At 38.8% G+C, this 21,710-nt stretch overlaps 1 protein-coding gene and 1 long non-coding RNA gene across 2 annotated transcripts in view; one reads left to right on the forward strand and one right to left on the reverse strand.

Annotated features, from left to right (window-relative positions):
• Window positions 1–21,289, reverse strand: part of LOC124550885 — an 88,932-nt gene extending 67,643 nt beyond the window's left edge. Inside the window, exon 1 of the long non-coding RNA XR_006967745.1 lies at window positions 21,161–21,289. This is a non-coding gene — a long non-coding RNA (uncharacterized LOC124550885). The remainder of the gene's footprint in view (window positions 1–21,160) is intronic.
• A 284-nt stretch (window positions 21,290–21,573) lies between these two features.
• LOC124607177 (KAT8 regulatory NSL complex subunit 1) overlaps window positions 21,574–21,710 on the forward strand; it is a 257,090-nt gene continuing 256,953 nt past the window's right edge. The window contains exon 1 of the mRNA XM_047139433.1: window positions 21,574–21,702. The gene's annotated coding sequence lies outside the window, so the exon portion shown is untranslated. The remainder of the gene's footprint in view (window positions 21,703–21,710) is intronic.

The raw sequence follows: 21,710 nt of genomic DNA on the forward strand, positions 1-21,710 counted from the left end.
AGATCTTTGGGGGACATTTAACTGTATACTGAAAGGATAGGGAAACAGGAGGTGCTATCCAGAATGAGATTTTCACTCTGAAGTGGATTGTGCGCTGATATGAAACTTCCTGGCAGATTAAAACTGTGTGCCAGACCGAGACTCGAACTCGGGACCTTTGCCTTTCGCGGCAAGAGCTCTACCAACTGAGCTACTCAAGCACGACTCACGACCTGCCCTCACAGCTACAATTCTGCCAGTACTTCATATCAACACAGACTCCACTGCAGAATGAATATCTCATTCTGGAAACATCCCCCAGGCTGTGGCTAAGCCATGTCTCCGCTATATCCTTTCTTCCAGGAGTGCTAGTTCTGCAGTGTTCACAGAATAGCTTCTTTGAAGTTTGGAAGGTAGGAGATGAGGTACTTGCAGAATTGAAGCTGTAAGAGGGGGTCGTGAGTCGTGTTTTTGGATAGCTCAGTTGGTAGAGCACTTGCCCACGAAAGGCAAATGTCCCGAGTTCGAGTCTCGGCCTGGCACACAGTTTTAATCTGCCAGGAAGTTTCATATCAACGTACACTCCACTGCAGAGTGGAAAACTCATTTTGGAAACATGCCCCAGGCTGTGGCTAAGCCACGTCTCTGGAATATCCTTTCTTCCAGGAGTGCTAGTTCTGCAATTTCGTAGAAGAGCTTTTGTGAAGTTTGGAAGGTAAGAGACGAGGTACTGGCAGAATTGAAGCTGTGAGGGCGGGTCGTGAGTCGTGCTTGGATATCTCAGTTGGTAGAGCACTTGCCCGTGAAAGGCAAAGGTCCCAAGTTTGAGTCTCTGTCTGGCACACAGTTCTAAACTGTCAGGAAGTTTTGGGAGGTGGTATATTTGTTGCACTAGATGAGAAACTCAAATCCACAGAGATTGAAGTCGAAGCTGCATGTGAAATTGTTTGGACAAGACTCAGTACAAAGAGTGGGCAAAAAATTATAATAGGGTCCTTCCATTAACAATCAGATTCTCCTCTTGATGTACACGAAAAATTTAGACAAAACCTTGCTTCACTTGCTTGTAAGTTCTCTAATGATACTGTAATCAGTGGAGGAGACTTTTGACACTCAATTGGGATAGTTACAATTTTGTCAGTGATGGGGATGACAAGATACCTGGTACATCAGTGATAATGAGGCAGTTATAGCAACAATGAATACCAAAACTCAAAGGGCAACCAAAACAAGCAGAAAGATTTATATGTTCAGCAAACCAGACAGAGTAGCAGTAGTTTCATATCTCAGTTAATAACTTCAGTCTTTAGCTTATGATGGGAGCATGTAGAGGAACTATGGCTCAAGCTTAAAAGAATGGTTGACCATGCATTGGATAGATATGTACCCAGTAGGACAGTTCATAACTCGAGAGATCATCCATGGTATAAAGTCACTGTAAAGAAATAGAGACTACTGTGTAATAGGTATAAAACAAAGCCTAGGTCTATAGATAGAGAGAGATGCTGAATGAAACGTGTTTGGCAGTCAAGAGAGCAATATGCGAAGCCTTCAGTGGCTACCATAGCAGAATATTGTGAAATGACCTTTCACAAAACCCAAAGAAATTCTGATCATAGGTAAAGGCTGTTAGTGGCACCAAAGGCTTAACTGTTTTCAAATGTTCCTTTACAAAGGAAAACCCAGGAGTATTGCCCCAACTTAATTTTTGTACCATTGAAAAGATGGATGAAATAGATATTAGTGTTACTGGCATTGGGAAACAGCTGAAAGTTCCAGAGCTTGATGGAATCCTTATCAGAATCTATACCCAATTTGCAGCTGAATTAGCCTCTCTGTTAACTATAACCCGTTGTAGATCCTGTGAACAAAAAACTGGAAGAAAGCACAGGCCAGGCCTGTCTACAAGAAGGGTAGCAGAAGTGATCCAAAAAACTACTGTCCAGTATCCTTGACATCCATTTGTTGTACATGTTCACAACATATTCTGAGCTCAAACATAATATCTTGACAAAATGACCTCCTCCATGACTTCGATAACACAGATCATGTGAAACCTAACTTGTACTTTACTCACATCACACAACATACTCAACGACATGGATCAAGTCAGTCAGGTAGATGCAGCGTTTCTCGATTTCCTCAGTACCACACGTACACTTATTATAAAAATTATGATCATATGGGGGTAGCCGATGAAATATGTGACTGGATTGAGGATTTCTTGGTAGGGAGGACGCAGCTTGTTTTCATGGATAGAGAACCATCTACAAATGTAGAAGCAACTTTGAGTGTACCCCAAGGAAGCGTATTGGGTCTCTTGCTGTTCATGTTGTATATTAACAATCTTGTGGGCAATTTTAATAGTAACCTGCAGCTATCTGTAATGAAGTACAGCCTGAACGAAGGTGTACAAATATACAGTCAGACTGTGATCAGATTTCAGAGTGATGTAGTGATTGGCAATTTGCTTCATAAATGTTCAAAAATGTAAAATTGTGCAGTTCACAAAACAAAACAAAAAAAATATATCATACAAATATAATATTAGTGAGTCACAGCTGGAATCTGTGAACTGATACAAATACCTGTATGTGATACTTACTGGGGACATGAAGGGAACAATCACATGGGCTCAGTCATGGATAAACCAGGTAGCAGACTTCGGTTTATTGGTAGAATTCCAGGAAAATTTGCAAACAGTCTACAAAGGAAATTACTTTCAAATCACTTGTGCGGCACGTTCTAGAATGTTTCCCTAGTGTATCGGACCTGTACCAAACAGGACTGGCAGGGAATATGGAATATATGCAGAGAAGGGCAACAGGAATGGTCATAGGTTTGTTTGACCTGCAGGAGTGTGTCATTGAGATGATAAAAGAACTGAACTGGCAGATGGAAACTATCCTGAGAAAGTTACTAACAAAGTTTCAAGAACTGGCTTTAAGTGATGACTCTAAGAAACATAATACAACCAACTATGTACGCTCACATAGTGATCACGAAGACAAGATTAGAATAATCACAGCACGCACAGAGGCTTTTAAACAATCATTCTCTCCATATGTGAATGGAACGGGAAAAAGTCCAAATAACTGATACAGTGGGACTTCACAGTGGTTTGCAGAGTAGCTGTAGAGCATCACTGAGCAACAACATAGTATGGCTATTTATCATATATTCAAAACGAACACTGAAAAAGCTTGTAATATTCCAAATATGCAGAAGGCTTTAGCAACATGCTAAAAATAGTGACCACACCCTAAATATGGGGAGGATGAGATGATGATGATCAACTGCTGGTATTGGTGATGCGATAGCTCTAGTCTATAAAAGAAGGTAATATTAATCACTGTGAAAAAAAAGTGGAACCTTTTTAATGAGCCAAATAACAAAGACACTTTTTGTCTGCTACTTGATGTGAATTTTATTATTAATAAATTATTTTTGACGATTATGATAACAGCAGCACAACTATTGAGGTGCCCGACATCTGAACAAAAGAAAAGCATGGTTACATGGGGGTCCTCAACAAACTAATATGGGTCTCTGCCATTTCCGAAGTTGTTGAGTCCAAGAATATAAGTCCATATATTATCTTTTCTGATTTGAAATTGTGTAGATAACTGTTCTTAAAATAAAATACAAATAACTTACCGAAAGTCAAAGTAACTTTAACATTATTACTACAAACCGTCCTTCAGTGTTTCTCTGTTTCAGGAATAATCATTGAAATGATTTATTTGAAATGTGAAACAAATAGCTCAAACTGGTGTGTAAGTTCCCAGATAGAGGCATTGTGTGGATATACTTTAATATAACTTTTCTTTTTATTACATTTAGTGTCACTGTTTACAGTTTTCTCATCAGCTGATATTGCTGTAGAAGACTAACTTGTCAATCTGATTTGTGGTACTAATCCATTGTTCATGAAACTCACGCATCTACACTGAAGCACCAAAGAAACTGGGATGGGCATGCATATTCAAATACTGAGATATGTATACAGGCAGAATAGGGCACTGCAGTCAACAATGCCTATATAGGACAACAAGTGTTTGGCGGTGTTGTTAGACCAGTTACTGCTGCTACAGTGGCAGGTTATATAGTCGGCACTCAAGTGATGGGACACAGAATCTCCAAGGTAGCAATGGAGTTGAGATTTTCCCATACGACTACTTCACGGGTGTACTGTGAATATCAGGAATCCAGTAAAACATCAAATCTCCAGCACCGCTGTATCCGGAAAAAGATCCTGCAAGAATGGGACCAAAGACAACAGAACAGAATCATTCAGCATGACAGAAGCACAACCCTTCTGCAAATTGTTGCAGATTTCAATGCTAGGCCATCAAAAAGTGCTAGCATGTGAACCATTTAGCAAAACATCATGGATATGGGCTTTCGGAGCCGAAGGCCCACTTGTGTACCCTTGATGTCTGCACAACACAATGCTTTACACCTCACCTGGGCCTGTCAGCACTGACATTGGACTGTTGATGACTGGAAACATATTGCCTGGTCGGATGAGTCTCATTTCAAATTGTATTGAGTGGATTATCATGTACTGGTATGGAAGCAACCTCATGAATCCATGGACCCTGCATGTCAGCAGGGGACTGTCCAAGCTGGTGGAGGCTCTGTAATGGTGTGGGGCATGTACAGTTGGAGTGATATGGGACCCCTTATACATCTAGATACGACTTTGACAGGTGACACATATGTAAGCATCTTGTCTGATCACCTGCATCCATTCATGTCCATTATGTTTTCTGATGGACTTGGGCAATTCCAGCAGGACAGGAGGCTCCAAGAACATTCTTCTGAGTTTAAACACTTCTGCTGGCCACCAAACTTCCCAGGCATGAACATTATTGAGCGTATCTGGGTTGCTTTGGAACGTGCTGTTCAGAAGAGATCTCCACTCCCTCGTACGGATTTCTGGACAGCTCAGCAGGATTCATGGTGTCAATTCCCTCCAACACTACTTCCGACATTAGTGGAGTCCACGCCACGTCGTGTTGCAGCACTTCTGCGTGCTTGCGGGGGCCCTATATGATATTAGTCTGGTGTACCAGTTTCTTCTTTGGCTCTTCAGTCTATGATTATACAATTTTCTGAGTAGCTGACTAACATGACCCACAGAGCATTGTAACTATATAGAATGGCGCAGACTAGAGATCAGAAATGCAGCGAGTACGACTATAATGTTTTGGGTTGCGTACGCCACAGATATGTGTTGCTGTTATGTCAGAGCTGTACCATCTTCCTTTCTACTATAATTTTGCGAGTACAACATGTCCAAGAATGGTGGCACTGCAGTTGCTTCCAACTTCTTGATTCATTCTCTCTTGCTCAAGCATGCAGGAGTGTAAAGCTAATCATGGCATAGTACGATGTTGCTGTTGTAAGGCAGCATTGAAAGGTGAATGACCAACTATCAGATGGCGACTAATGAAACACTGTTTTGTGGACAGTGAAGGGTGTAAGATGAAATTTAAGTGATTCAGTGTAGACAGTTGCAAATTGGTTCCATTAGAGGAAGAGTGATGACTGGAGTAAGTTCCATGCTTTAGTCCATACTTCAGATGAGAAGCATACAAATTTTGTTCAATGTAAAAAAAGTGGATGTCCTGTCATTTATTCCACTTGCAGCATGAGAAAACGTATGTCCTCTGTCAGATAAAACTGGGCACAGAGCAACATACTGTTATGCCCCTGTGACCGAAAAGCACACTATTTATGTCTCTTTTAGTCATGGCAAATTACATTTATGGGCTAAGAGCAAGTTGTGCAGCTTATCACCTATTTCTGTAACTTTTTTGAAGACTATTGTATATTTTAGTAATTAATCACCACTTTGGCAATACACTTCATCTTTGTCGTGTTTTCTTGTACTATCCCATTTTGCAGTGTGTAGCTGGAGTTAGCCCAAACAAATACTGCTCATCGACACCCAGTGTCAACGGAAAGCGTTGGTTTGTTTCCTGTTACAAACAAAATAGCTTTTAATGCAGAATTTTGCGTGTCCATTCCATAGAGCAGCCCCAAATTAGTCTAGTGCAGGGCATCCCAACCTTTTCAGCTGGTGGACCCCTTCTTCAGTCGAAAATCCATGGCGTACCCCTAGTCAGTCAAGAGCACAATAACTTTAAATTTCAGAGCGAAACCCATGGGAACTGAAAGCTTCTTAATGCAAATTCCATGTTCCCAATGACCCCCCCCCCCCCTCCCCCCAAAGTATCAATAGTCTTTGGTTTAGAGATGAATGAAAACAACTTTCAAAGATTGACTTATGAAATAGGTAGTGCACTGACAAAGCAAGCTTAACATTTAATGATGCCTGGGGCCGCATACGTGCCAGCGAGCGCTGTGATTGGTCGACAAAGCTCGTTCCGCGCATGTGTAAAAGGTATCAGCGCATCTGCCTCCATGAGCCGGCGCACAAACGACCCCCGTATTGTTGCGAAACAGTCGATCAGAGAAGCCGCATTCTCCGGCACTAAACTGTGTATGCGTTCTCACTTAGGAACTGCAAAGGCTGCTTGGGAATGCGACCTGAAGTAAAAGTACACACGTTTTTCACACGAAAAAAAGTGATGAATTTGATTTTCACATTTTTATTCAATAATTTTACTCATTATTTTACACTATTTGGTGAAGGGTGGCCGTGGACCCCCTAGAAAGAGCCGGCGGACCCCTTAGGGGTCCGCCGACCACACGTTGGGAAGCCCTGGTCTAGTGCAATATATTTTTTATCAATATGTATTAAAATGAACAGTAAAAAAATGAAGAATAACCAGTACTCCAGAAGTGACAGCACACCCCAACTGTTACTGCCATGCTGCAGCACTACTCAGTCGTTGCTCGAGAACAGGTTTTTTTTATGTTATACTGTTCCTGTTACTTCATATCAGTAAAATGAATATTGAGCTAGACTTATATGTGGTCGCTCAATCGAATGAGCATGTAAAATTCCTCTTTAAAAACAATTTTGTTTGTAACAGGAAACAAACCAATGCTTTCCGTCATGTCGCATGGAAGACGTGATAAGCAGCATTTGCTTGGGCTGACTTTAGCTACACGCTGTGGAAAAAAAAAATGCAAATAAATGCAGAAACACCAGAGAAAATTCGCCTGACAACTCCTAGGAGAGATACACCGTGTGCATGTTTGTGTGTAATTCTCCACACACATTATATTGGCATAAAATAATCATGAAATAGTGATGACCAATGGTTATGTATGTGAAAGCAATTTCGTGAGTCTGCAGTTGCTGCTGAGTTTAAAGCAAGTGTATTGAGCTTATTTTTTATCTCAATTACAGTCTTGTTGAGGTACTGGTCACTTGCATTGTTCTTTTTATGATCTGTAAAAGGGACTGATTGATCAGAAAGGTCATTCCTCATTGTTGTTTTTTTATCATGACTTGTTATAACTTGTAAAAACTATACATTTCATTACACTCCACAGTTTCCAAACATATGATATTTAAAGTTGTTAGGCAAACTTCTGTAAAAATCAAAGCCACTGACCAGGAACAAAAAGTGTTAATTTTCTTTCCATCATTATCGCTTATCTGGAAGTAGTTATTACATTGTAATTCTTAAATTTGTATTCAGGTCATCAAAATGTTCATAATGTATAACTAAAAAAGTAAAGCATTGCTGAACTATTTCGCATATCTTGCCCACTACATGTAATCTCTCTTCACCACTGAGGCTATCACAGACAAAGTTACACCACAGGGACTAAAGAAACTTCTGGAACAGCTATTGAATGACCACATAAACAATATATTGGGGGCCTCACTGAATAATGATTATAGGAATGTTGTAAGGAAGGGGTATTGCTAATGATACTTCATAAATGACAAGTTCCATGTCATTCCATCATGCAGTGCTGCCCAATGCACTCATCACTTACTGTAGTTGGCCAGAATACAGGATAATAAGGGTGTATGTCAGGAGTGTTATCAATCTTTGTGACTTTCTTCTAACTCTGTAGTCCAGAATATCATGAGCTATGAGTTCAAGCAGTACTTGTATGCATTTCTATCTTCATATAAATATACGATATCATTGTAATTTTACCAGGAAGCAAGTTCACAAAATTAACAGTATCATTCAAGAGCAAAAGAAAAAAAGTCTTTGTCTGGCAGCAAATCACCCCTTCTCACTATCAAGCGAGTTTATTTCATTCGACAGCAGTGAGTCTGGAAGGACAGCAAAAGACCTGCATACAGCTGACTAGCTTCTTCAGTGAACTGAAAAGATGTGTTTGAATTTCTAAATGTGTAAAAATTAGAAACTGCCAAACTTGCTAAATTGAGTAGACGTTCCAACAATTCATATTTCAAATCTATCAGTTTCCCCAGTGCGTGTCTACATCTTTTATACCAGATTCTGTTTTGCTTTAATATATCTTCCAAATACATTTACAAAATACGTGATTTATGTGACAGAGCAGCTATTTCAAACAGCCTAAGTTTACAACACATTTCCATATAATGTACTATTCAGCAGTATTAGAAATTTAAACTACTGTCCTTTCTTTTAAAGTTATTGGTCTACTGATTAACATGTACATATTTATAAAAATCAAATACACCTGTAGATGTGAACACTTGTGAGAGGATAATAATATACAAATTCTCTATGTAGTGTTCATATAGGCATTAGTTACGAACATGATACCTAATCATTACACAAATAATTGAAGGGCCAGCAGAAGAATCTGCTAACCAGAGGAGTGTAATTTTGAATTACTGCATATTAAATGTTGGTGAAATAAAAACGCACAAATTCAATAAACCAAAATAGTGTATATTGTAGACAGTTTTTTCTAGCAGTACAAATGCATCTACTTGTTACCAGCATATGGTGCATTTGAAAACACTACAAAAATGAGGATTAGTAATTTCTTCCACTGACCCCTTTAATAAACCAATATTTTATGCCATCTGAAAGACAATGGAAATATACATAAAAAATGGCAATCATTTAAATGTATGTGGGAGTTATTTGCAGAGGAGACTGGTGACTTAGGAACCTGTTGTATTTTCTACAATGCAAAAAACACAGTGTTAAACACAATTGGTACTAACAGTATACTGCAGAAATTTTCCAATAATTAACATTAGCTATGAGATCATAGAAAAATGTCTTATGATACAAAGCCATCTTGTTTGTGGAAATAAACAAAGCAAAAGAAGACAACTGTTTCAAAATAAAAGACATACTATGGTAAAACGTGGTTTCTTTCCTCCTCCAGTTCGGGCAGGAAAAGAATGTAAGGGCACCAGGAAACTAGTTTTAGTGTGTCATTATAGTGGGAGAAATACTAAAGAAATTATCTGGAGAAACACAACTGCTGAATGAAATCAAATTGAAGCTGACATAAGAGGAAACGAAATAGCTAGGAAAGTAATTACTTTCTATGCCTCAGGCATAGAAAGTGGCTGGGTGGTGGTTAAGGGGCTTTAAATTACTTTAAATTAATAAAATACATGCACGTGAAATGGTAAACTTAAAACAGGGGAAAAACCATGAATGTAAAATAAAAGTTTTAAAACACAAAAAAAAGTATAAGTAACAATATTACAAAAATGATAGTTGCTGTTTACTATATAGGGGAGATGCTCAGTCACAGATAGGCACAACAAAAAGATTGTGGTTTGAAAGCTGCTTTAATTTCTGTTCTAACAAAAATTTTCATTTTTCAAAATTAATTAGAGGTGGTGGGGTGCAAAATTTCAAATTATTACAAAAGTTGATTATACAGTTTTCAAGAAAATTAATTATGTATCAACTTTTATATGATAAACTGTTTTTTTATATGTCATCATGTTGAAGATATTTCCTCTAAACCTAATATGCCAAATTGCCTTTCAGGGCATGTTTTACCCACTTAACATAAACAGAAAACACCCACAGCATTATTTTGCCTGTCTTCATACCCACCATATTTCATCAGTATCATTCATTAAGGGAGTATTCCCATGTAAATTCAGGGAGAAGGCCATGAATAGCAGAGACCACAAAGTGACAAGAGTAACTTTGGTCAATGATCTGGAGACTGCTCATTGAGTTACTACAAATTAAAATGCAAGTAAGAGCAGCCTATGTAATAAAGCATAGAGCTTTGTTAATAGCTATCAGTTCCGCTATAAAACACTACACAATTTGGCAACAATATTGTATCTGACTGGCGAGAGATGTAAACGCATATCCTGCCCTGTTTATGGTTTTAGAACTTACTGTATAAATGATAATAGGATCGTGATATTTCTGAAGGAGGTAAAATAGTCCCTCATTCGTTTCTCCGGGCGGGGACTACTCAGGAGGACGCTGTTATCAGGAGAAAGAAAACTGGTGTTCTACGGGTCAGAGTGTGGAAAGTCAGATCCCTTAATCGGGCAGGTAGGTTAGAAAATTTAAAAATGGAAATGGATAGGTTAAAGTTAGATATAGTGGGAATTAGTGAAGTCCGGTGGCAGGAGGAACAAGACTTTTGGTCAGGTGAATACAGGGTTATAAATACAAAATCAAATAGGGGTAATGCAGGAGTAGGTTTAATAATGAATTAAAAAAAAAAAATCAGAAATGTGGGTAAGCTACTACAAACAGCATAGTGAACGCATTATTGTGGCCAAGATATATACGAAGCCCACTACCACAGTAGTACAAGTTTATATGCCGACTATCTCTGCAGATGACGAAGAGATTGATGAAAAGTATGATGAGATAAAACAAATTATTCAGATAGTGAAGGGAGACGAAAATTTAATAGTCATGGGTGACTGGAAACATAGTAGGTGAGTATGGAATGGGGGTAAGGAATGAAAGAGGAACCCGCCTGGTAGAATTTTGCACATAGCTAACACTTGGTTCAAGGTTGTATACATGGAAGAAGCCTGGAGATACTGACGGGTTTCAGACAGATTATATAATGGTAAGACAGAGATTTAGGAACCACATTTTAAATTGTAAGACATTTCCAGGGGCAGATGTGGACTCTGACCATGATCTATTGGTTATGAACTGTAGACTGAAACTAAAGAAATTGCAAAAAGGTGGGGATTTAAAGAGATGGGACCCGGATAAACTGACTAAACCAGAGGTTGTACAGAGTTTCAGGGGGAGCATAAGAGAACAATGGACAGAAATGGGGGAAAGAAGTACAGTAGAAGAAGAATGGGTAGTTTTGAGGGATGAAGTAGTGAAGGCAGCAGAGGATGAAGTAGGTAAAAAGACAAGGGCTAACAGAAACCCTTGGGTAACAGAAGAGATACTGAATTTAATTGATGAAAGGAGAAAATACAAAAATGCAGTAAATGAAGCAGGCAAAAAGGAATACAAACGTCTCAAAAATGAGATCGACAGGAAGTGCAAAATGGCTAAGCAGGGATGGCTAGAGGACAAATGTAAGGATGTAGAGATGTATATCACTAGGGGTAAGATAGAAGGACAAATGTAAGGATGTAGAGACGGATATCACTAGGGGTAAGATAGATACCGCCTACAGAAAATTAGAGAGACCTTTGGAGAAGAGAGAACCACTTGCATGAATATCAAGAGCTCAGATGGAAACCCAGTTCTAAGCAAAGAAGGGAACGCAGAAAGGTGGAAGGAGTATATAGAGGGTCTATACACGGGCGATGTTCTTGAGGACAATATTATGGAAATAGAAGAGGATGTAGATGAAGATGAAATGGGAGACATAATACTGTGTGAAGAGTTTGACAGGGCAATGAAAGACCTAAGTCGAAATAAGGCCCCGGAAGTAGACAACATTCCATTAGAACTACTGACAGTCTTGGGAGAGCCAGCCCACACAAAAACTCTACCATCTGGTGAGAAAGATATATGAGACAGGCAAAATACCCTCAGACTTCAAGAAGAATATAATAATTCCAATCCCAAAGAAAGCAGGTGATGACAGGTGTGAAAATTACCGAACCCTCAGCTATTTCACGGCCAAAATACTAACGCGAATTCTTTACATACAAATGGAAAAACTGGTGGAAGCCAACTTCGGGGAAGATCAGTTTGGATTCTGTAGAAATGTTGGAACACGTGAGGTAATACTGACTTCACGACTTATCTTAGAAAATAGATTAAGGAAATGCAAACCTATGTTTCTAGCATTTGTAGACTTAGAGAAAGCTTTTGACAATGTTGACTGGAATACACTCTTTCAAGTTCTGAAGGTGGCAGGCGTAAAATACAGGGAGCAAAAGGCTATTTACAATTTGTGCAGAAACCAGATGGCAGCTATAAGAGTCGAGGGGCGTAAAAGGGAGTGAGACAGGGTTGTAGCCTATCCCCAATGTTATTCAACCTGTATATTGAGCAAGCAGTAAAGGAAACAAAAGAAAAATTCGGAGTAGGAATTAAAATCCATGGAGAAGAAATTAAAACTTTGAGGTTCGCTGCTGACATTGTAATTCTGTCAGAGACAGCAAAGGACCTGGAAGAGCAGCTGAACGGAATGGACAGTGTCTTGAAAGGAGGATATAAGATGGACATCAACAAAAGCAAAACGAGGATAATGGAATGTAGTCGAATTAAATCGTGTTATGCTGAGAGTATTAGATTAGAAAATGAGACGCTTAAATTAGTAAATGAGTTTTGCTATTTGGGGAGCAAAATGACTAATGATGGTCGAAGTAGAGACGATATAAAATGTAGACTGGCAATGGGAAGGAAAGCATTTCTGAAGAAGAGAAATTTGTTAACATCGAGTACAGATTTAAGTGTCAGGAAGTCGTTTCTGAAAGTATTTGTATGGAGTGTAGCCATGTATGGAAGTGAAACTTGGACGATAAATAGTTTAGACAAAAAGAGAATAGAAGCTTTCAAAATGTGGTGCTATAGAAGGATGCTGAAGATTAGATGGGTAGATCACATAACTAATGATGAGGTACTGAATGGAATTGGGGAGAAGAGAAATTTGTGGCACAACTTGACTAGGACATATTCTGAGGCACCAAGGGATCACCAATTTAGTATTGGAGGGCAGCACGGAGGGTAAAAATAGTAGAGGGAGACCACAAGATGAATACACTAAACAGATTCAGAAGGATGTAGGTTGCTGTAGGTACTGGGAGACGAAGAAGCTTGCACAGGATAGAGTAGCATGGACAGCTGCATCAAACCAGTCTCTGGACTGAAGACCACAACAACAACAACATATGGATATGACAGCACTTGGGACAATCATATTTTACTTACTCTCCACAACTGGGAGTTTTTTATTTGTCAGTTCCTGTCCAACCTCTTGTTTCAGGTTAGAGATGATACATCACTCAGCTCGCCACAGGTTCAAGACAACAGTGTCCCACAGGGCTCTGAGCTCAGTGTTACGCCCTTTGTCATCGCCATCAATGGGCTAGTGACCTCCATCAACAACTTTTGCATTTGGTATCTCCCAGTCTCTAACCTTGGCTCGAAGATGCCATCTGAAGGGCCTCTGCTTGGACCCTTTCCCTTGGCTTCCAATTCTCTTCACCAAAAATGTGAGCCTTGCATTTGTTTCGTCATACCATGGTCCATCCTGGCCCCAGAACTCTACCTGCCTACCCAGCGCCTGTAAGTTATTGTGCAGCCCCAATATTTGGGACTTCTCTTTGATAAAAAGCTAACATTCCTCAACTAAAGACAACCTGCATGCAAAAGCTCAATGCTCAATGCTCTCTGCTTCCTTGCCCACACCTCTTGGGGTGTGGGTCTACTCTACATTTACCATTCCCTGATCTCATTTCATTGTACTACAGGTGCCGCGCTTGTGGTTCAGCGACACCTTTGGTTTTGAAATTATTGGACCCAGCCCATCACTGTGGAGTAAGATTAACTACTGGCATCGTTTGGAGCAGTCCCACAGTCTGTTTCCTTGCTGGAGCTGGGATCTTAACACTTCAGTTCTGATGGTATCAACTCCCATCCACTTATGCAGTCACCTGCCAAACTCTTTTTGCATTGAAGGGACATTGATTCAATGATACCCCTTGTCAAGTGGCACTACCAGTGTGAGGCCCCTTGCTAGGACCCCCCCCCCCCCCCCTCTCTCCCCTCAGAATGTGATTTCTGTGTTTTCTTCAACCCCTCCTCCCCTTGGTGAGTATGCAGACCACAAATTAGGAACAATCTATTTCAAGGACGTAAAGTTACAGTTGGTCCCATGACCTGTCTGTTTTTGTTGGTCCTTCAGAAATATCACGATCCTGTTATCATTTATACAGTAAGTTCTAAAACCATAAACAGGGCAGGATATGCGTTTACATCTCTCGCCAGTCAGATACAACATTGTTGCCAAATTGTGTAGTGTTTTATAGCGGAACTGATAGCTATTAACAAAGCTCTATGCTTTATACATAGGCTGCTCTTACTTGCATTTTACTTTGTAGTAACTCAATCAGCAGTCTCCAGATCATTGACCAAAGTTACTCTTGTCACTTTGTGGTCTCTGCTATTCATGGCCTTCTCCCTGAATTTACATGGGAATACTCCCTTAATGAATGATACTGATGAAATATGGTGGGTATGAAGACAGGCAAAATAATGCTGTGGGTGTTTTCTGTTTATGTTAAGTGGGTAAAACATGCCCTGAAAGGCAATTTGGCATATTAGGTTTAGAGGAAATATCTTCAACATGATGACATATAAAAAAACAGTTTATCATATAAAAGTTGATACATAATTAATTTTCTTGAAAACTGTATAATCAACTTTTGTAATAATTTGAAATTTTGCACCCCACCACCTCTAATTAATTTTGAAAAATGAAAATTTTTGTTAGAACAGAAATTAAAGCAGCTTTCAAACCACATACATCCATGTGTAATAAAGCTGGTTTCTGCAATTCCATTTTTGAAAAATAAATTGCACACAGTGTGCTGTCTGAGTGTTTTCAACATACCTAATCAAAAATATCTTAAAAACAAAGATGAGGTGACTTACCGAACGAAAGCGCTGGCAGGTCGATAGACACACAAACAAACACAAACATACACACAAAATTCAAGCTTTCGCAACAAACTGTTGCCTCATCAGGAAAGAGGGAAGGAGAGGGGAAGACGAAAGGAAGTGGGTTTTAAGGGAGAGGGTAAGGAGTCATTCCAATCCCGGGAGCGGAAAGACTTACCTTAGGGGGGAAAAAAGGACAGGTATACACTCGCACTCACGCACATATCCATCCACACATACGTGTGTGTATGTGTGGATGGATATGTGCGAGTGTATACCTGTCCTTTTTTCCCCCTAAGGTAAGTCTTTCCCCTCCCGGGATTGGAATGACTCCTTACCCTCTCCCTTAAAACCCACTTCCTTTCGTCTTCCCCTCTCCTTCCCTCTTTCCTGATGAGGCAACAGTTTGTTGCGAAAGCTTGAATTTTGTGTGTATGTTTGTATTTGTTTGTGTGTCTATCGACCTGCCAGCGCTTTCGTTCGGTAAGTCACCTCATCTTTGTTTTTATATATAAACATTCCCACGTGGAATGTTTCCTTCTATTATATACAAAAATATCTTAAGATTCATTACTATTCTAACTATCTATTTTACTCATACATGTGACATCCAGGATGAAATGTAACAATATTGTGAAAAGGATAGTTGCTACTTACCATATAACGGAGATTTGGAGTCGCAGATGGGCACAACGAAAAGACTATTACAAAATAAGCTTTCGGCCAACAAGGCCTTCATCAGAAATAAGCAAACACACACACACACACACACACACACACACACACACACACACACACACACACACACACACACACATAAACCCGACTCACACATACACGATCACAGTCTCTGACAGCTGAAGCCAGACTACCAACTACAAAAAGTCTGGCTTCAGCTGCGCGCGTGTGTGCGTGTGTGTGTGTGTGTGTGTGTGTGTGTGTGTGTGTGTGTGTCACAAAGGTCTTGTCGGCCAAGCACTTATTTTGTGACAATCTTTTTGTTGTGCCTATCTGTGACTGAGCATCTCCCCTATATGGTAAACAGCAACTATCATTTTTGTAATATTGTTACTTATACTTTTTTTTGTGTTTTAAAACTTTTATTTTACATTCATGGTTTTTCCCCTGTTTTAAGTTTACCATTTCACGTGCACGTATTTTATTAATTTAAAGGAATTTAAAGGCCCTTAACCACCACCCAGCCACTTTCTATGCCTGAGGCATAGAAAGTAATTACTTTCCTAGCTATTTCGTTTCCTCTTATGTCAGCTTCAATTTGATTTCATTCAGCAGTTGTGTTTCTCCAGATAATTTCTGTAGTATTTCTCCCACTATAATGACACACTAAAACTAGTTTCCTGGTGCCCTTACATTCTTTTCCTGCCCGAACTGGAGGAGGAAAGAAACCACGTTTTACCATAGTATGTCTTTTATTTTGAAACAGTTGTCTTTCTTTTGCTTTGTTTATTTCCACAAACAAGATGGCTTTGTATCATAAGACATTTTTCTATAATCTCATAGCTAATGTTAATTATTGGAAAATTTCTGCAGTATACTGTTAGTACCAATTGTGTTTAACACTGTGTTTTTTGCATTGTAGAATATACAACAGGTTCCTAAGTCACCAGTCTCCTCTGCAAATAACTCCCACATACATTTAAATGATTGCCATTTTTTATGTATATTTCCATTGTCTTTCAGATGGCATAAAATATTGGTTTATATATATATATATATATCACTATGCAAAACATTGTGAGGTGCATGGCAGAGGGTAGGAGCCATTGTACCAGTTATTAGGGTTTCTTCCTGTTCCATTCACGTATGGAACGTGAGAAGAATGACTGATTGGATATCTGTGTGTGTGTGTGTGTGTGTGTGTGTGTGTGTGTGTGTGTGTGGACACGCGCGCACACACACACACACACACACACACACACACACACACACACACACACACGCAATAATTATAATCTTATCCTCACAGTCCCTACATGAGTGATATGTAAAGGGGAAAGGGTTGTAGTATATTCAAAGAGCAATAGTTTAAAGCTGGTTCTTGAAGCTTTGTAATAGATTTTCTCAGGGTAGTTTGTCTCTCTTGATCAGTCTGAGTTCAGATCTTCAGAATCTCTGTGACACTCTTCCAAGGATTAAACAAACCTGTGACACCAATTATGCTGCCCTTCTCCGTATACGTTCAATATCCCCTGGTAGTTGTACCTGATACGGGTCCCACACACTTGATAATATTCTAGAACCTATATTGAACCTGCCGCATGAGTGATTTGTAAGCAATCTCCTTTGTAGATTGATTCCACTTTCCCAGTATTCTACCAATAAATCAAAGTCTGATACCACCCGTTATACCCATGACTGATCCTGTGTAATCATTCCATTTCATATTCCACCAAACTGTTACACCCAAGTGTTTGTATGAGTTGGTCAATTGAAACAGTGACTCATTGATGTTATAGTCTTATGATACACAGTTTACATATCTGAGCATTTAAAGCAAGTTGCCAGTTTCTCAACCACTTTAAAATCTTATCAAGACCTGGCTGAATATTTATGCAGCTTCTTTCAGACAGTACTTCATTACAGATAACTGCGTTACCTGCAAAAAGTGTAATTACTGCCTCCAACATCATTAATACACAATATGAACAGCACGGGCCCCAACACTCTTTACTTCTACATGTGATGACGACTCTCTTAACATGCTACGTCCTCCCTACCATAAAGTTCTCAATCCAGTCACAAATTTCATATGATACTCGATATGATCGTTCTTTAGACAGTAAGTATAGGTGTGACACTGAGTCAAATCCTTTTCGGAAATCAAGAAATAAATCATTTACCTAATTGCTTTGATCCAAAGCTTGCAGTATATCATGTGAGAAAAGTGAGAGTTGCGTTTCACATGATTGATGTTTTCATAATCCATGGTGGTTGGCAGTGAGGTGGTCATCCTGTTCAAGATATCTCATTATGTTTGACCTCAGATGATGTTCTAAGATTCTACAAGAAATTGTTGTCAAGGATTTTGGATGGTAGTTTTGTGGACCACTTCTACTACCCTTCTTCTAAATGGTGTGACCAGTGCTGTTTTCCAAAAACAGGGCAAGGTTTTTTTGTTTTAGGGACCTATGATAGATTATAGTTAGAAGAGGGGCTAACTCGGCTGTGAATTCAGTATAGAATCTGACAGGGATTCCATCGGGCCGTGAAGCTTTTTTCATTTTTAATGATTTCAGCTGTTTTTCAACGCCACTGTCACTAACACTTATTTCATTCATCTTTTCAATTGTACGATTATTAAATTGGGGCAATTCTCCTTTGGTTTTTCTTTGTAAAGGAACATTTGAAAATGGGGTTAAACATTTCAGCTTTTGCTTTGCTACCCTCAATTTCCATTCGCCTCATTCACTAAGGACCGGACACTAACTTTACATAAGACCAGAATTTCCTTGGGTTCTCTGAAAGATCACTTGACAATATTCTGCTGTGGTAGTCATTGAAGGCATCTTGGATTGCTCTCTTGACAGCCCAATGTGTTTCATTCAGCAGCTCTCTATCTATAGCCCTATGCTTTGTTTTACAGCTACTCTGCAGTGATCTCTCTTTCTTTACAAGTTTCATTACAGTGACTGAATGCCATGAAGGTTCCCTCCCATTATGAACTGTTCTACTCGGCACATGTCTACACAGTACATGGTCAACTATTCCTTTAAACTCGAACCTTCATACTCATGCCCTGTGCAGAAAGTTTCAAGTTCCTCATTGAAATATGACATTAATGATTTTTTACCTAGTTTACTGAACATTTCTATATATCTTTCTGCTTGTTTTAGTTGTCCTTTGTACTTTGGGAATCATTGCTGTCACAACTGCATCCTAGTCATTGTATAGTGAACAGAACACGTATGCCAGTCAATGTACAGGCACAGTGGGAAAATGCCTTACCATATGCAGTACAAAAATTTCATGTTAGGATTGGTCACAAACTTCATAATTTCAAAGGACAACACACAACAGCACAGTTGAAACCAGTGTGATTGATCAACTTGAGGCAATTGATATCAGGACTTACAGTGATGTGATACTATCCCACCATGAGTTAACAATTTAGGCCTATGTATTATTCTAAAGAATGACCAATAGTCATCACAATAAATTCATAAACAGTCACAGTGTTGTAAAATCCTTATTCATGCAGTCACAGAATTTCTACAAATCATTTTTAATGCATAAAGGGAACATAATTGTTACACTAAGAGAGAGAGAGATATATGTAATGGTGAATGAAAGGGAAAAGGCCTTCAGCTGGCTGGCCCATTGTACATCAAATAGTCAAACTCTTGACTCAAAAGTTATATCCTACATCATTTTTGACATTTGCTTGCACTTTTACTTTGATAATAGTATCACATGGAAAAGAAAGGTTACACAACTACTAATCACATTAAAATTTGCACGAGATTATATTCTACTGCCTTTGTTGTTGTGGTGATATTATGATCCACAGTGAGATCACACAACGATGATAAGATTGTAGATCATGATCCAGTGGCAATATATAAAAAATCCAAAAGGTGGATGAAACATTCATAACACATGTGACCAACACTAGAAGGGGAGATTGTCAGTACAATTCCTTATAACTAGCCTATGCACCTTTGTCTTGATTGAACCTAATACTTTCAAGTGTCTGAGTGAGAGTAAGAGTAAACTATCTATCCATCTATCTCGTCAGTGCTATGCGACTTGATTTCTGTAATCACACTCATGAATCAGATCAGACCAGTAAATTTTGGGATTCAGTTCAAATGTGCCGAAAAATTAAATGGTACACTTTTCAAATAAAATAGATATTCTGCTGTGAGACTGGAAGGAGCATCATTCTTTATTATAAAAAGCAATCAATGGATGCAGTCAAGTTATCATATATTTAATTGTCTAAAGGAATTTAATATCCCAGCAAGAATGAGAGTAGTATTGGCACAGCATAACCATTGTCAAGGAAGAAAATCTAGTGTATTCTTGGTAAAGAAAAACTCAGCATTCCCCTCAATTAGTCTAGAAAAATCTAAATATGGACAGCTGGGCAGAAATTTCAAACCAACTGCTCTTCAACAAGTTTATTGGACTAATTCTTGTGCCATCAGATATAATGTAATAATATTTACACTAAAGTAGTGTTGCATTCGTGATAAGGCCCGGGAAAACTGTTTCTCCATCACTCGTAATCAAACTAGAACATGTCTCGTAAGTGCAGTGATGTAGTAATGTCTATTAGCGTATCAATCATATTTACATGAATATGAAAATTCTGGAATCCCAACATACCAATCTACACAAAGCAATCACTCATAGACTTGATAGAAGCCATCATATTATGTGGAACTTTTTGGTGCAGAAATATGAAAGTAGTCCCAAGATTTTAATGAATTAGTTTAACTGTCACTGTCTTACGAAACTTAATCGTAATGTACAGAAACAAATTCATATAGAAGCTGTAGTTACATTGTTTACAACTACTCGATTAGAATAATCATTCAAATCATCCCAGACTTCCCTACAATCCCTTAAAAAGTACAGTTACCAAAATCATTGTAGCTCAGACACTGAAAACCCTTGATCTCACGACGACATAAGTCGTGCAACAATAAATCTTAATCCTCCTCAGAAATCTTGCTCCTCCTCATGAGTGTAATGAACACTAATCACACATTCGCTTAAAAATTTAAGTTCTTCTTATGTACAACTCGAATTTACGTATACAGCACCGAAATTCAACACTGTGTAGAGACTTTGCAACCATATTACACAAGCATCCTTTCACGCATTAAATTCACACCTTTGGCATTTTGGACGTAATTCACGAACATCTGGTTTTTATGTTTTGTTTACGATCCTAGAATAACAATAATTCGTAAACAAAATGTTGTAATTGAGTGATATTAACGTCTCAATGAGCTTTCGGCATTGGAGTACATGACACTGATAAGGCTACAGGCATTATTAAATAATTATATAAAAGAATGATTGTATCATTCATTGTGTCAAAGCACGCCGTTTGTGGTAGGCACTTGTCACTGTAGTTGTTTAATTGCAGAACGTTGTTTCTGGTAGCGTTGGCTGTTCGCGGCAGCAGACATACCCCCCACTGCGATGTTAAGACTAATTAAAAATTGGTCAAACTTTGTGCTTACTTTTGTATTTCCTGAGCACTTGAGACGAAATGCCATTTTTTTAAATTACAGGAGTTGCTTTCCTATATAAAAAACTCAAACATGTTTGTGTTGAGACGGAATTTAATGTTCAAGGAAGGGGGACGCAGCACGGACCAACACTTCGACCAATAGTAGAAGCGCTAGAGAGGGGGGAATGCGTATTGATGTCATGAAGAGTACTTTGAAGCAATTGAGTGCCTTTTTTCTAACATCTTTACAGATTGCTTTAAATTTTGTATAAAGTATTTCATACAATTCTTAGTATAATATTTACGTTCATTGTTTTGTTCATATCTATTTATTTGCCGGGTAAAATTTATTTTTATCATTCTCCTCGCACGTGCAGTAAATGTTGTGTTTGAGTAGTAGCTCCAGGCCTTGGCCGGTCATTTCTTGTAGACGAATGTTCGCTAGCTGTTGCAGAAAGCACTACGTTGCATTCCGCCATTGTTGTAGGGTATTTTTCGTCATTGTGAAATACATGTCTTCAGATTTTTCGTGAGAAATAAAGTGAGCTTTGGGTAAGCGA

Source organism: Schistocerca americana, chromosome 1 (genome assembly GCF_021461395.2).
Source record: "Schistocerca americana isolate TAMUIC-IGC-003095 chromosome 1, iqSchAmer2.1, whole genome shotgun sequence".
NCBI lineage: Eukaryota > Metazoa > Arthropoda > Insecta > Orthoptera > Acrididae > Schistocerca > Schistocerca americana.